The sequence below is a fragment of the Rhinolophus ferrumequinum genome, chromosome 27 (genome assembly GCF_004115265.2).
Source record: "Rhinolophus ferrumequinum isolate MPI-CBG mRhiFer1 chromosome 27, mRhiFer1_v1.p, whole genome shotgun sequence".
Taxonomy (NCBI): Eukaryota; Metazoa; Chordata; class Mammalia; order Chiroptera; family Rhinolophidae; genus Rhinolophus; species Rhinolophus ferrumequinum.
This window is the reverse complement of record NC_046310.1, coordinates 503,480-516,037: the sequence shown is the minus strand read 5'-3', so window position 1 is coordinate 516,037 and position 12,558 is coordinate 503,480. Positions and strand designations below refer to the sequence as shown.

Here is a 12,558-nt window from a genome sequence, read left to right as displayed (position 1 = left end):
GCTTCCCCACCTGGGAGCTCAGGCTCAGTAAGAGGTGGTCTCCCACCCTGAGCTGGAGGGACCTGGCTTGGCAGCCCCTTCGCAGAGGGCCCCAGAGGGTGGCTGGGGGTGAAGCTGAGTGAAGTGGTGGAGGAGAGGGGAGGGGGCTTCCCTGGGTGGAAAGGTTGTCTGTTCCTCTGCTGTGGCAAGGACAGCAGCGCTGTCACACTGAGGCTGGGTGGCCTCTATGGGGGGTCCCAGAAGCTGGGAGAGGGGCCTTACCCACTCTTGTCTCTTCCAGAAGGGACCCTGTCAGCAGCATGTCCCTTGGCTGAGGCCTCCTGGCTCCTCTAGGGACCTCCCTGAAGTCATGTCCCAAGAGGCCGTGTGAACACACTAATTTGTGGGCAGACGCTAAGACTGAAAACAGGGAACCATTTTTAGAGTCTGAGTTGGGGTGAGATGGCACGTGAAGGGGACCCTATTAGGGGCAGCTGCCCTGAGGATGGCTCAGAGGAGCTTCCCCTCCAAGCCTGAGGGGTGGGGACAGGGGGAGGGATGTGAGAGCACATTCCAAACGACCCACTCCCACCCCCGCTCTGGGGAAAGGAAAGGTCCCCAGCTTAGCCCTGCCCAGGCTCCATCACCTTTTCTCAGAGGAGAGCAGGTGGGCTACCCTGGGCCATTTGTTGCAGGGGTAGGGGCCTGCAGCTTTCTGGTTTTGTGGCTCCAGCACCTGGGAGCTCTGAGGAAGGGTGAGTTGGGATGGTTTTCACAGGAGTCTGGCAAATGTTTGTTGAACCACACGGCACTAGGGTGCTCAATGCTGGGGCCGTCCTGGCTGGGTGTGGAGGTCCTGAATTGCTACCCTTCATGGGGCTCCCCTCCCAGTCTCTCTGCCCTTTGTGGGATGTCCTCTTCCACTCCAAGAGGCACAGGCTGGGGGCCGGGGGAGGGAGTGGAGGGAGAAAGTAGTGTCCACATTCCAGGAGGGGACATTGACTCCTTCCTGGTCCAGGGGGTGAATACAGGGGCGACACCCTGAGCTGAGCTGGGGATGATAGTGGTGGGAGCCCTGCAGCTGGCAGTAGGGGTGCTCCGGCCCTGCTAGAGCCAGGGTAGTGTCACTCTTATCCATTTATATGTATATTGGGGGCATATGCCCTTGTTTCATTTGAAGACAGGGTTCTGTGGCTAGAAAGTGTGGAAACGGGGGGTGTGGGCAGAAGATCTCTTTCCCATGTTGAGGAGACAGGGGACGCAGTGCCTTCCAGAGGCCGGTTGGTCCACCTCTGTCCCCAGCACCTGTCCCGCCAAGCGGACCCTTTTCTGGAAGGGCTTGGGGAAGCAGGGCACAGCTCCACTGTTGGAATCTGAGCCTCCCACCGGCCATGCTGATGGAAGATGTCCCCACCATCTTGCCACAGTTCCCTCGAGCTGTGAAAGCTGCATTTGGGTTCAGTGGAGGTGAGATGTTTGAGCCGGTCTTACGTCTCCCTGGGGGTTGAGAAAGCCCCTCTCTCCCAAGACACAGATCCTGCTTCTGAGAGTGGAAGAGGGAAGGAGACAGAGACAAGGTGGGGGAATTTAGCTCTGGATTACGGGAGGGAGGTGAGAGAGAGCCCCGCCCCCGGCCTTGGGCTGAAACGTCCTCTCTGGATGGTGGGTGAAGGGTCACTGCTGGGGTGGCTGGATGGCAGGGCTCCAACAAGGGGCCTTCTCTACCTTTAGGAGGTGCGTGGTCACAAACACGCTGAGGGTGGAGTGGCAGCGGGTTGTCACTGAGAACAGCCCAGGCACAGAGGTCCTGGGGTCCCTTTCCCTTCCCAGCAAGGTTAATCTGGCCAGAAGTGGCCAGTCTGGCCTTGACCCCAGTAGTCAGTCTCCTGCCAAGGACGGTGCAGATTCACATCTGATGACATGGCCAGCAGTGCCTCTGAGTCCGGGCCCCCCAAACCTGAGTGCCTGCCTCATTCTGCCGCCTCCTGAGACTCACTGAACTCCTCTGAGCCTCAGCGTCTTCCTTTGTTCGCAGAAGGAGTAGGTGCCTGGAGGATTAAATGACATCAGACATCTGTATAAAGCCCAGTGCCTGGCACACAGGGTGACACACAGAGTGACTGTCACCGTCAAGCCTCCTGATGGGTGTTCGGTGGAGATGAAGCTCCCAGGAGGAAACTGAGCCCAGGGGTGGCTGTCGATCCCCAGGGAATGGTCTGCGGCAGGGGGAGCGAAGTGTGTGCTGCGAGCCGGCTGTGAGGTGCTTGCCTTGGTCAAGGCCTGGCCATTCTGGGGACTTGGGGTCCAACCAGCTGGTGAAAACGGGGGTGGGTTGGGAGGGGTGTGGACATTTAGGTTTTTCTGATACCGAGTCAAGAAGGCGAAAGGTAAGATTGAAACACTTGATGCCCAGGAAATGGCAGGCCAGAGAGGGAGCTATGCATGGAACAAACCACAGGACCCCCAAGGCACTAGGGCCCCACAAGACACCTCCGGGTCTCTGGCCCCGGTGAGTAGTCCGTCACACCTGCTTCCGCAGGGAGCTGCGAGTCGGTCCTTGCAGTCAGTGCCTTCCGTGGAGGGCATACTCCAACCTCCCCCTTCCTGGTTCCAGGGGGGACCCAGAGGTCTCTTTCTGTCCAACTGCCATTCTGTGCTCCGACCTCAAGGCCAAAACAATGACAACTTGGTTCCCTGTTTGATCAAGGTTGGGAGGACAGATGTCAAATACCCACAGTCTTCCTGAACTGTCCTCTCGGGGAGACTCCTGGAGACTCCCTGGGGCTCGGACGGTCTCCCTGGAAGGGCCTGTTCTGGGAACCCATCTCCTTTCGCCCCCAAGTTGAGCAGTGTCAGGAAGGGGACGGTGGCAGATAAGCTGTGTTGGGTGGCTGGTCGGAAAAGACCTGAGGCTCATTTGCTGATATCCCTGAGCACATTCCCGTCACCCACGGGCCGGGGGGGAGCCAGGTGGGGCCAGGTGGGGCCACTCCATTCCACCCAGCCAGACTGCTCTCGGTGCTGGGGAGAGCAGAGGAGTCAAGATCATGGGGTGGCCACAGCAGGGCAGGGCTTGGTTCACCCCCACGAGGTGTGTGAAGCGGGCCAGTTGATCAGCCCTGTGGGACTGGGTCTCCGCGTTGTGAAAGAAGCTAGTACCCCCCTCCCAGGGGTTTGCTGTGGATCCACTGAGGGGAGGTTTGTGAAGGTCGTGGCGTAGTGTCTGCAGGGGCTCAGTGTGACCAGGGCCAAGAAGTGTTGGAAGTCTTGGAAGTCATGGAAGTCTTCCTGGAGGAGGAAATCCTAGGGGTGGTCCTGGGAGGACAGGAGGGGGCATTGTTCTGTGAAAGGCGTGGAATAGGGGTGTGTGTGTGTTGGGGGCTGTGAGTGGGGAGAGTGGCTGGCAAGGAGACAGGATGGGTTATACTTGGAATGCAGGTGTGGGGTAAAGTGGGGGACCAAAGGACAGCAGACCCCAGCCTGCACCCCTGTCCCATGAAGAAGCAGAGACACGTGTGGTCTCAGTGCAGAATGTGTCCAGTGGGTCAATGTGCCAGGCCTCCGTTTTCACTTCCAAGGCCACCCTTCTACCCTTCCGGGGCCAGGCCTCCGTTTCCCTTTCTAATGGATTCTAACAGCCTGAGCTGTACTCCCCTCCACCCCCACCCCGAAACCTGGGATCTGTGAGTCTAACCCTCGGTCCCTCAGTTGCTGTGCTGCAAGTCCCAAACTTTTCTGGACCTCAGTGTCTACACGTTTTGTTGGAAAACGAGAGCATGGGAGAGGCAGGGAGAAGCCTGGTCCCCTGGCAGGAAGAACTGCTGGGTGGCAGGCAATGGGGGAGGGACAGAGGGAAGGGAGGCAATGGGACAGCACCCAGACCAGTGCAGAGAAGAGAAGGGCGAGGGAGACTGATTCCAGGAAACAGGGTCCTCTGGGAGCCTCCTGTGCCAGCCTCACTCCAAGTGGAGCCTGGGGGGGCGGGCCCATCAGAGGGCAGACCTGGGGGGTCACTGGAGGAGGGTGAGTGTGTGGAGGAGCCAACACCCCAGTTCAAAGGAAAGGCAGGAAGCAGCCCTAGGCAAGAGAAAAAGGAAATGTCTGGGCTCTGGCAGCAGCGGGCATGGGGTGTGGCCGGGTGGGGCGGCTGGCGGAGGACAAGAAAGCCTGGCTCAGAGCAGAGTTGGCCCCCGGCCCACCCCCACTCCACCCGCCTCCCCCATTCCCTGGGCTCTCAATCCTGATGGCCCCACACGAGCCCGCCGCTTCCTGCCCTGACCCACGCCCACCAGGTAGAAGTGCCCCGCGGGGAGGCTCTGCCCACCGAGGACGGTCAGGACCGGCTCTGCAGTCTGGTGCCCGGTACTCCAGTTGCAGCCCCAGGTTTCTGAGCTGTGCGTCTCTGCACGAGTCACTTAACCTCTCCTGAGTTTTCCATTGTTTCTCTTAAAAATGGAACCATGGAGGGGCAGCAGGGAGGAGCAAGTGTGACACAGACAGCAAAGCCCGGCGCCCTTCATCCCCCCTGCTTGTGAAGGTTGAGGGTTAGTACCGTTCTTCTCAACACCTTTACGAGTGAGCTACAGAGGCCCCGAGAGCGAACGACAGAGCTACTGTGACAGGGTGGGATTTCGGGCACCAGCAATGCTGGCTAGTCCAGAGCTTCATCAGATGGCCCTCCCTCGCTCCCTCCCTCCGTCCGTCCCTCTGTCCCTCCGATCCTCCGTTCTTACTACTAGACCTTGTCCCACTGACCTTCGGTTCTTGGGCTCTTGGCCAGGATGGAGGAAGTGCCACCGCCAGGGATGCCTGGAGCAGATGGGCCTGGCCTGGTGCCTCATGGGACACTCTTCAAAGAGGAAAAGCCTAGGCTTCTGGGTCCCTCCTGTCTGGGGAGTCCAGCTTCCCCCAGAAGCGAATTCCAGAATTCCGTGGCATTTGCATCTCCCCCGGCAGCCTGAGGAAGGGCAGGAGTGATGGGCGCTCAGGTTTGCTGTCCATGGCTGCCCAGGGACGTGCCCGGAGCTCATCCCCAATGGGCTCCGTGACTCTATTGGGACAAACCCAAGGACAAGGAGTCCTGCTGAGGCTTTGGGCACCGTGGGAGGCGCAGGAGACGGGCTGGGGGGAAATTTCCAGCCCTCACCCCATGTTGGAAATGACAACTTCTTTTAGCCAAACAAATGGATTCAGTGACTCCGGGGCTCTCAGAACTGTGGCAGCCCCTTTGTGCTAACTGGTCCCTTGGTAAAACAGGGGTGGTCCCCAATTTCTAATGACAATTTGGGTCTGTCCTCCTGCCCTTCAGACATGGGAACAGGTCTTAGGAGGAGAAACACCCAGGAGGCCAAGTTTGGGCAGTGAGCACAGAGTTATTTTGGAAACAGCGAATGGACATGGTGGGGGGAACTCAGGGGCTGGTCCCGTGCCCCCCGCACCCCCAGCCACCAGCCATGCCAGGGCGGGCTTCGGGCATGTTGGCAGCGGGCAGGTGGGGGCTGGGCCCCCCGCTCAGTAACAGGGCACCTCCAGCACTGAGGCCACCTTTGTCCCCTCCCCAGCCTTCTCTTCCTGCCACCGTCTTCTCTCTCCCCCAGAGACCCACCCAGAGGGCCTGTATCTTGCATTCTCCCCAGCCATAGGGTCTGGGGTCTCCTCTGAGTAAGTGCGAGATGTGCATTTGGAGCCTGGGGCCACTAACAGTGGGGACACCTTCCTGCTTGGAGTTCTCACGCCCTGGACTGTGACCCTTCCTCCAGGAAGACTAGATGGTTAGGAAGGCCCATTTTGGGGGCTGACAGCCGGGGCCTCATTAGGCTAGTAAGTCTGCCTAAGACGATACTGCTGAGAAACACACACGTGCATTGCATTTACTTGAGCACATAACCTACATCATCTCAGGTAAACCCTGTGAGGGTGCTAGTGTTACCCCCATCTTTCAGATGAGGAACCTGAGGCTTTTAGATGTGAAGGAGCTGGCCTAAGGCCACTAGTCAGTAACCACCGTGTAGTGGTTACTGCCTCTTGGAGGCAGAGCTGGGGTCCTGAGCTCCAAGGCCCTGGGCAGGCACGTTAACCCCCCAGGCTGAACAGCCCCTCTCTCTCATTTCCCATTTCCCACCTTTCTGGGGAAGAGTCAGTGGTTTTCCCCATCCCTCTCCCACCTGCCAGCTCAGCTGTGGTATCTGGGAGCCCCTCTGTGGGGGCTGCTTGAAGGGAAGGTGTTGGTCCTCAGTGAGGCGCTGTGCCAGGAGAGTCAGGACAAGCTGGCTGTGTCCCCGGAGGGTCAGCAGAGAGGAGACAAGACCGGCTGGGCAGGGGAGGTCCTGGGGAAGGAGGCGAGGCCTGAGTCCAGACAGGGAGCGGCAGGAAGGCCGTGTAGGAGAAGGGAAAGCACGAGCCCACACGCTGGGGCTTCTGTTACTCACAGGGCAGCCTCTTCGCTGCCCATCTTGAGGCATGATGCCCCAAAGCAGGGCTTTCTGCCTTTTTCTCCTGCAGGCACAGATGCTGGGTGTTTTGCAGCCAACTCCAGGCAGCGTCTCCTCGGGGCAGAAGAGACTGGGCACAGCTGGAAGCACAGCTGTCGGGGAGCTCAGGCGTGCTTCCTTGCGGGCAAGCGTTCTGGTCTCCCGCACTGACCAGCCGGGTGGCCAGTGTGTTTCTTCATGGCCCTTAGCCTCTGTTTCCTTAGCTGCAAAGTGGGCGTAAATCTAGTAAGCTCTCTGGATGGCGTGTGCCACGTGGCACCTGGTGCCCAGAGCACAGGTTTTGGGGCCACCCCATCTAGGTCAGGTCCTGCTCTGCCTCTACCAATCTTGGGGGAGGGCTCACTTAAAAAACATTGTCTTTAAACATTCAATTACAGTTGCCACACAATATTACATTAGTTTCAGGTGTGTAACATAGAGGATTTCCTCTTCTGGGCCTTGGTTTCCTCACCTGTGAAATGGGGGTGATAATAGGACTTGTTATTATCCATCTGGTCTCCCGGTGGGAGAAGCACTTGAAAGGAGAAACTGAGGCAGGTGCAACGCGGCCCTGCCTCCTGTCTGTGCACCTCGGCCACCTGACCGACCTGCGTCCTGTCTGTCCCGGGCGCAGCTCTGCTGCTCCAGGCTCAGCGCTGGGGGGAGGCCGCCCCTGCAGCCCGGGAGCGTCCTGAAGGCAGGGTCTGTGTGCACCGGCCCCTGTTCTCAGGCCCCCGTCACCTGCCCTTCACCCCCACGCACGCGCACGCACCTGCACACATAGGCACGCACGCGCACGTAGGCACGCACACTCCCACCACCGGACTCTCCCGCAGCGGCGCGGCTCCGGCCTTGGCCGTAGGAGGGACGGGACCCAGCGTCCGTCCCCGCCCGCAGCTCCGGGTAAGGGGCGCCCAGGGGTGGGGGGCCGAGTGTCCAGGGTCTGCGGGAGGGAGTCGGGCACGAAGGGCTGTAAACGCACCCCAGCCTTTGTGCTACTGGGAGGCCGAGGACGGGAAAGCAGGGGGCTGTTGTCTGGGACAAGGCGGAAGGGACACGAGCTGGGACCCGGACGGGGACAGCGGGGCGGGAGCCAGCCCCCCTCCCAGACCGGCCTGGACGCCAGCGTTGTGAGCTGGGTGACGGGCCAGGCGCCTCCGGGGCGCTTCGGAGACCAGCCACCTGCGCTTCGCACAGGCCCGCGCTTGGAAGGGCCCAGCGCGGGGTGCATGTGCTGTTGTCAGCATCTTACGTTTCTCCATCATGTTTTAAGGAGGGCCCCATTTTCAGTCTGCACTGGGCCCTGCCCTTACCGTGGGAGCCTCGTGTTTCTGCTGAGAGTGAGCATTTCTCGAGTTGCCCCCATAACAAGTGGCCTCAAGTTCGAATGAGACCACTTCCCTGGAGGTGCCCGTGGTTCCTTCTGTCCCACAATCACGATGGCCCAGCCGAGGCCAGGAGTGGGGGGTCGTCTTCTGAGGGACCCTCAGGTTAGAGGAGGCAGCCTCTGTCCCGATGCACCGGAGTGGCCCTGGGGCTGGATGGGGGAGCCTGGGCCTCACTGGGCTGGGCGTGGCCTGTGCGGGACGCGGGTTCTGGATGCTGTGTGCAGACTTGGTCTCGGAGTCGGCACACTTTGTGGGCAAGCCCTTTGCATGATGGGAGGGAGGGCATGTCAGCGTCCTGAGTGTGTGTGTGTGTGTGTGTGTGTGGCTCCTTGCCGGTGTTTCTAGGACAGCGAGTGACACGTGCACAAGCTCTGGGGCCACACATCTAGGTCAGATCCTGCTGTGCCTTCCACCAATGTTGGGGGAGGACTCACTTAAACAGTTTCTTTAAATGTTCAATTGCAGTTGCCATACAATGTTATGTTACTTTCAGGTGTGTAACATAGAGGATTTCCTCTTTTGTGCCTTGGTTTCCTCACCTGTGCAATGGGGGTGATAACGACGACGCCCATAGGGCTGTGAGGCCTGAATGCGCTGACACACGTGGAAAGTGCTTAGAGGGGTATCTGCCTGCAATAACCGCTGGATGGGTGTGAGCCGTTATTATGTATCGATTCAACTGACAAGCATTGCTTGAGTGTATACAGAGTAGCAGGCCCAGGTGACCTAAGCACTGGTATTTTATTAAGGACTCTCTCTATAACAACAAACAGTCCCTGGTGCTTGGAGCATGGGGCGACAAAGACAAAAACAAGCTGTAGGAGCCCCCACCCCCCAGATGTTTTCACCCCCTGCCGAGCTGCTGCTTGGTCCCTTTCCCCCTCCCACTTGCCTGCTGGAGGAAGAATGGAAGGGGGTGTCTGGAAATCTCCTCCAGTTCTGTCAGAAGGCCCCTGACGCCACCCATCTGGGCTTTAGGTTTGCATTCAGTGGAAATGGGACCAGGAGACCTTGGCCAGAATTCGGTCTCTGCCGCCAGCTTGCTGACCGACCTTGGACGAGCCCTCTGACCTCTTTGGCCTATTTCCTGTGGGTTGGTAGCCGCGATCCCAGGATGTGCTGAGATCCTGTGTGAATCGGTTTGCAGAGAGGAGAGAGGGGGCCACGATGAGGCTGCGATGAGGGAGGTTTGCAGTGTCACTCAGCAAGAGAGACTTGAGATCCTGGGCTTGGGACAAGCCACGGCCAGCACCAGCACCTCCAGGGCTGTGTGCCCGGCCAGAACAAGGCCCCCCATTAACTATGTGCAGCCAGCGGAAAGAGGAATGCCCACCCCCCGCCAGCGACACTGTGCCACCCCCAAGCCTCGCCTCACTGCTGGCTGCCTTGCTGTGAATGCAGGAGCCTGGGGTGTCCCCCCCCACAGGCCCCGCCTCTACCCGCCAGGAAGTATTAGCCTTACCGTCTAGATTGGCATGGGGGTGCAAAGGCACCGTGTTGTGGGGCCTGGGGACCTGCTAGGGGTGGGACTTGGGGTCATAAATACCTGGGGCCACCCCAGGCCCCCTGGCGTGCCCAGTGCTGATGGACAGCTTTGGGGCCTCTAGGGGCTGAGATGGAGAGTGTAGTAAGAAGGGAAGGCTTGCAAGGTCAGAAGCTTGGCCTGGGGGCCTCCTGAAGTCTTGCTGTGCCTAACCTGCACAGGAAGCCCCACATAGACCGAGTTGTCCAGCGGCATCCCACCACCTGCTTTAGTATTTGGCCCCCCAGGAATGTGCTCATTGAGACGATCTTCCTTGTTTCCCTCCTTCCTGCTGCAGGGCCCTTCCTATTTTGGTCAGAGGAGAGAGAGCCAGTGGCTACCCCTGTGTCGTTAGCCCGTGGGCAGGTAGGCTGGGTTTCATATCCCTTTCTCCCTGAGGAAGTGAACCTGGCCAGTAGAGGCGACCTTGGAGGCTAGAGTGGTGGTGCTGTGGGGTCCACAGTGGGTCTTGGAGGGCCTGCCTGTTCCTTCTCCCATGGGAATCCCCGTATCACTGCAGCCTCCCTGTCCCCAGTACTCTGGGCTGCAGCTAGCCCACACAATGCCTTTGTGAGAATTAGAAAAAGGCACCCCTTGGGGGCAGTCTTTGGAGGAAGCCAGGAAAGCTCCAGCTTGATGTGGGACACAAGGGCTGCCTGAGATGTCTCTTCCTCCAGGAAGCCTTCCTGGATTGCCTAACCCTGGGAGAGACCCTGCCCCAGGGTCACCCCCTGATGTTTACTTGTCTGTTTCCTAAACCAGGCTAGGAGCCTCACAGATCAGGGCCCCAGCGCCAGTCCTCCCCTGGTGTCCTCAGTGCTGGCGTAAGCCTCTGGCACATAGGTGCTCAAAAATATTGGTGGAATGAATGAAGAAATGAAAGAATGAATAAACAAATGGGTGGCCAGAAGCGGGAGGTGCCGAGCAGAAGGGGCCCAGGCTGAAGCAGAGGTGCTTACCTGAGAGAGAGGCCGGGGTGGGGACAGCTCTCTTCACACCTGGGGGTCCACTGCAGGCCCCCAGGTGTGGCATGTGACCCAGACAGCTGTGGTGAGGAAGGAGTCACGCTGGGGAGCCCTGACACTGCCAATCAGACTGCTCGCCAGGCCTGGATTCATTAGAGTGAGACGTCTGTTCTGTAAACCCCTCTACAAGGAGTGTTTGCTTTTCCTTTTCAGTCTCTTTAATGTTTTTTTTTTTTTTTTTAAAAGAACTTCTTTTGAAAATTTCCACCCAGTTTCCTACAGGCCTGCCCTAGGCCTGAACGGACAGAGCTCTAGTGAAGTGAGGCTGTTGGTTCCCAAATAGCCACTGTGTGTCTGGCACTGGCCTGTCCTCTGAAGGTCCAGGATGAGCAAGGCCGGCGTCTGTTAGGAGACCGCTCAGGCTGTGGGTCGGAGAGTGTCCGGCCTGCAAGTGCTGCCTGGAGACATGCACAGCCTGGTCATGGGGACACTCGCGGTGGGGCGCCATGGGGAGCCGTTGGCCACTCTAGAACCCTGTGATGTTCCAGGGCACGGGGACTGGTGGCCAGGGGACTCTGGAAGGGAAGTCTGGGGACACCAAAGCCCTTGGCCACGCCCGCAAATCTCAGCAAATGATTATTGAGCGCCTACTGTGTGCCAGAGCCTGTGTGAGGTGTGGGGTAGAGAATGACATCCGGTAGTGAACACACAGTTCCAGTTTCGTGCCGTGAGCTGCCATGGGAGGCTGGAGGGCAGCCCTCCCCAGCCTGAGGTCCCCGGAAGCCTTTCGGAATGCCTCTCTCTCTTTTCAACTAACTCCACTGAAGTACAATGTCCATCGCAGAAGAGAGTACCACCGCAAGTGCACAAGCTGGACACACTTGCATGACCAGCACCCAGACCAAGAAACAGAACGCCAGCAGCCTCCTCATCCCCACCCGCCAGGCCTGCTTCCACGCACTGCCCACCCCCCGGTAACCAGACAGGTGTGTGCCTCTGCTCTGCTCTCTGTACCCCAGTGGGGCACGTGTTGTGCCTGGCTTCTTCCCTCGCCGTGTTTGAGATCTGCCGGCGGCTGTCGCCTTTTCACCCATTGCAGCTCACGGCACGACCAGCCCCTTCTCCTGCAGACAGCCACCGGACATGTCCACTTGGGGCTGCTACGGCCAGTGCTACTGCTGCCCTGAGCAGTTTGTATGGTCGCGTGGTGAGCGTCTGGCTGTGTTTCTGGTGGTTAGAAACCCTGGAGTGGAACTGCTGGCTCCTAGAAAATCCAGGAGCGGTCTCAGTGTGAGAATGCATTTCCTAGGTGACGTGTGATGGGTCACTGGCTTGGTCTGAGGCGTCAGGGAGGCCAGTGATGGAGGGGTGAGGAGGGAGGGAGGGCAGGGGGAGCCCAGGGTTATAGCAAAACCCTCTGACGACTCACTGTAGTTTGCAGTGGCTCCTATAGCATTAGTGGCTTACAACACTAGCAGTGGGTTCTCTTGTGGTTTTGGAGGCCAGAGCCCAGGACCAGGGGTCAGCAGGGCGGGCTCGCTCCACAGGCTCCACTGCACGTCGCTTCTAACTCCTGGTGGCGGCCAGCTCCTTGGCTTGTGGCCACATCACGCTAATCTCTCCCTCCTTCTCCACATCACAGGGTGTGTGTTTGTCTGTGTGTCTCTTCTAAGGGCACTGTAATTGCATTTAGGGTCCCGCCAAATAATCCAAGACGCTCGCCTCATTTCCAGATCTTTCACTTATTATACCTGCAAAGACCCTTTTCCCAAGTAGGTCCCCGTCACAGGTTCCAGGGAGTAGGACTTGGACATACATGTTCGTGGGGCCATACGTCAGCCTCCTGCACTGTCCCCCACTGTCATCCAAGGCACCCCAGCTCAGTTCCACCCTTTGCATAGCTCTCAGGACACTTTCTGATGGCTAACCTCTCCCTCTTGATGATCACAGGCCAGGCCTCCTCCAGGAAGCCCTCCCTGACTGTCTCCTTATCCTCAGACGCTTGACATTCCTCCAGCCTGACCGTCAAGGCTCTGTCCAGCTGGGTGTGTGGTTCTGAATCTTCCTCTGTGCAGGGAGTGTCTCCTCTGCCGTGTTCAGCGGGGCTCTGCACACCCGAGTACTAGGAGCAGGGAACGGAGGCTGACAGCACCTTTCCAGGAGTTCCAGGCCGGGCACCATGCCCAGAGCTAGCCCAGTGGCCAGCCTTTCCCCTCGTCCCTTCTCCCCTGAGA

At 59.0% G+C, this 12,558-nt stretch overlaps 1 protein-coding gene across 2 annotated transcripts in view; it reads left to right on the top strand.

The window, feature by feature from the left end:
• Positions 1–12,558, top strand: part of LGR6 (leucine rich repeat containing G protein-coupled receptor 6) — a 91,975-nt gene that overhangs the window by 12,692 nt on the left and 66,725 nt on the right. The window lies entirely within an intron of this gene.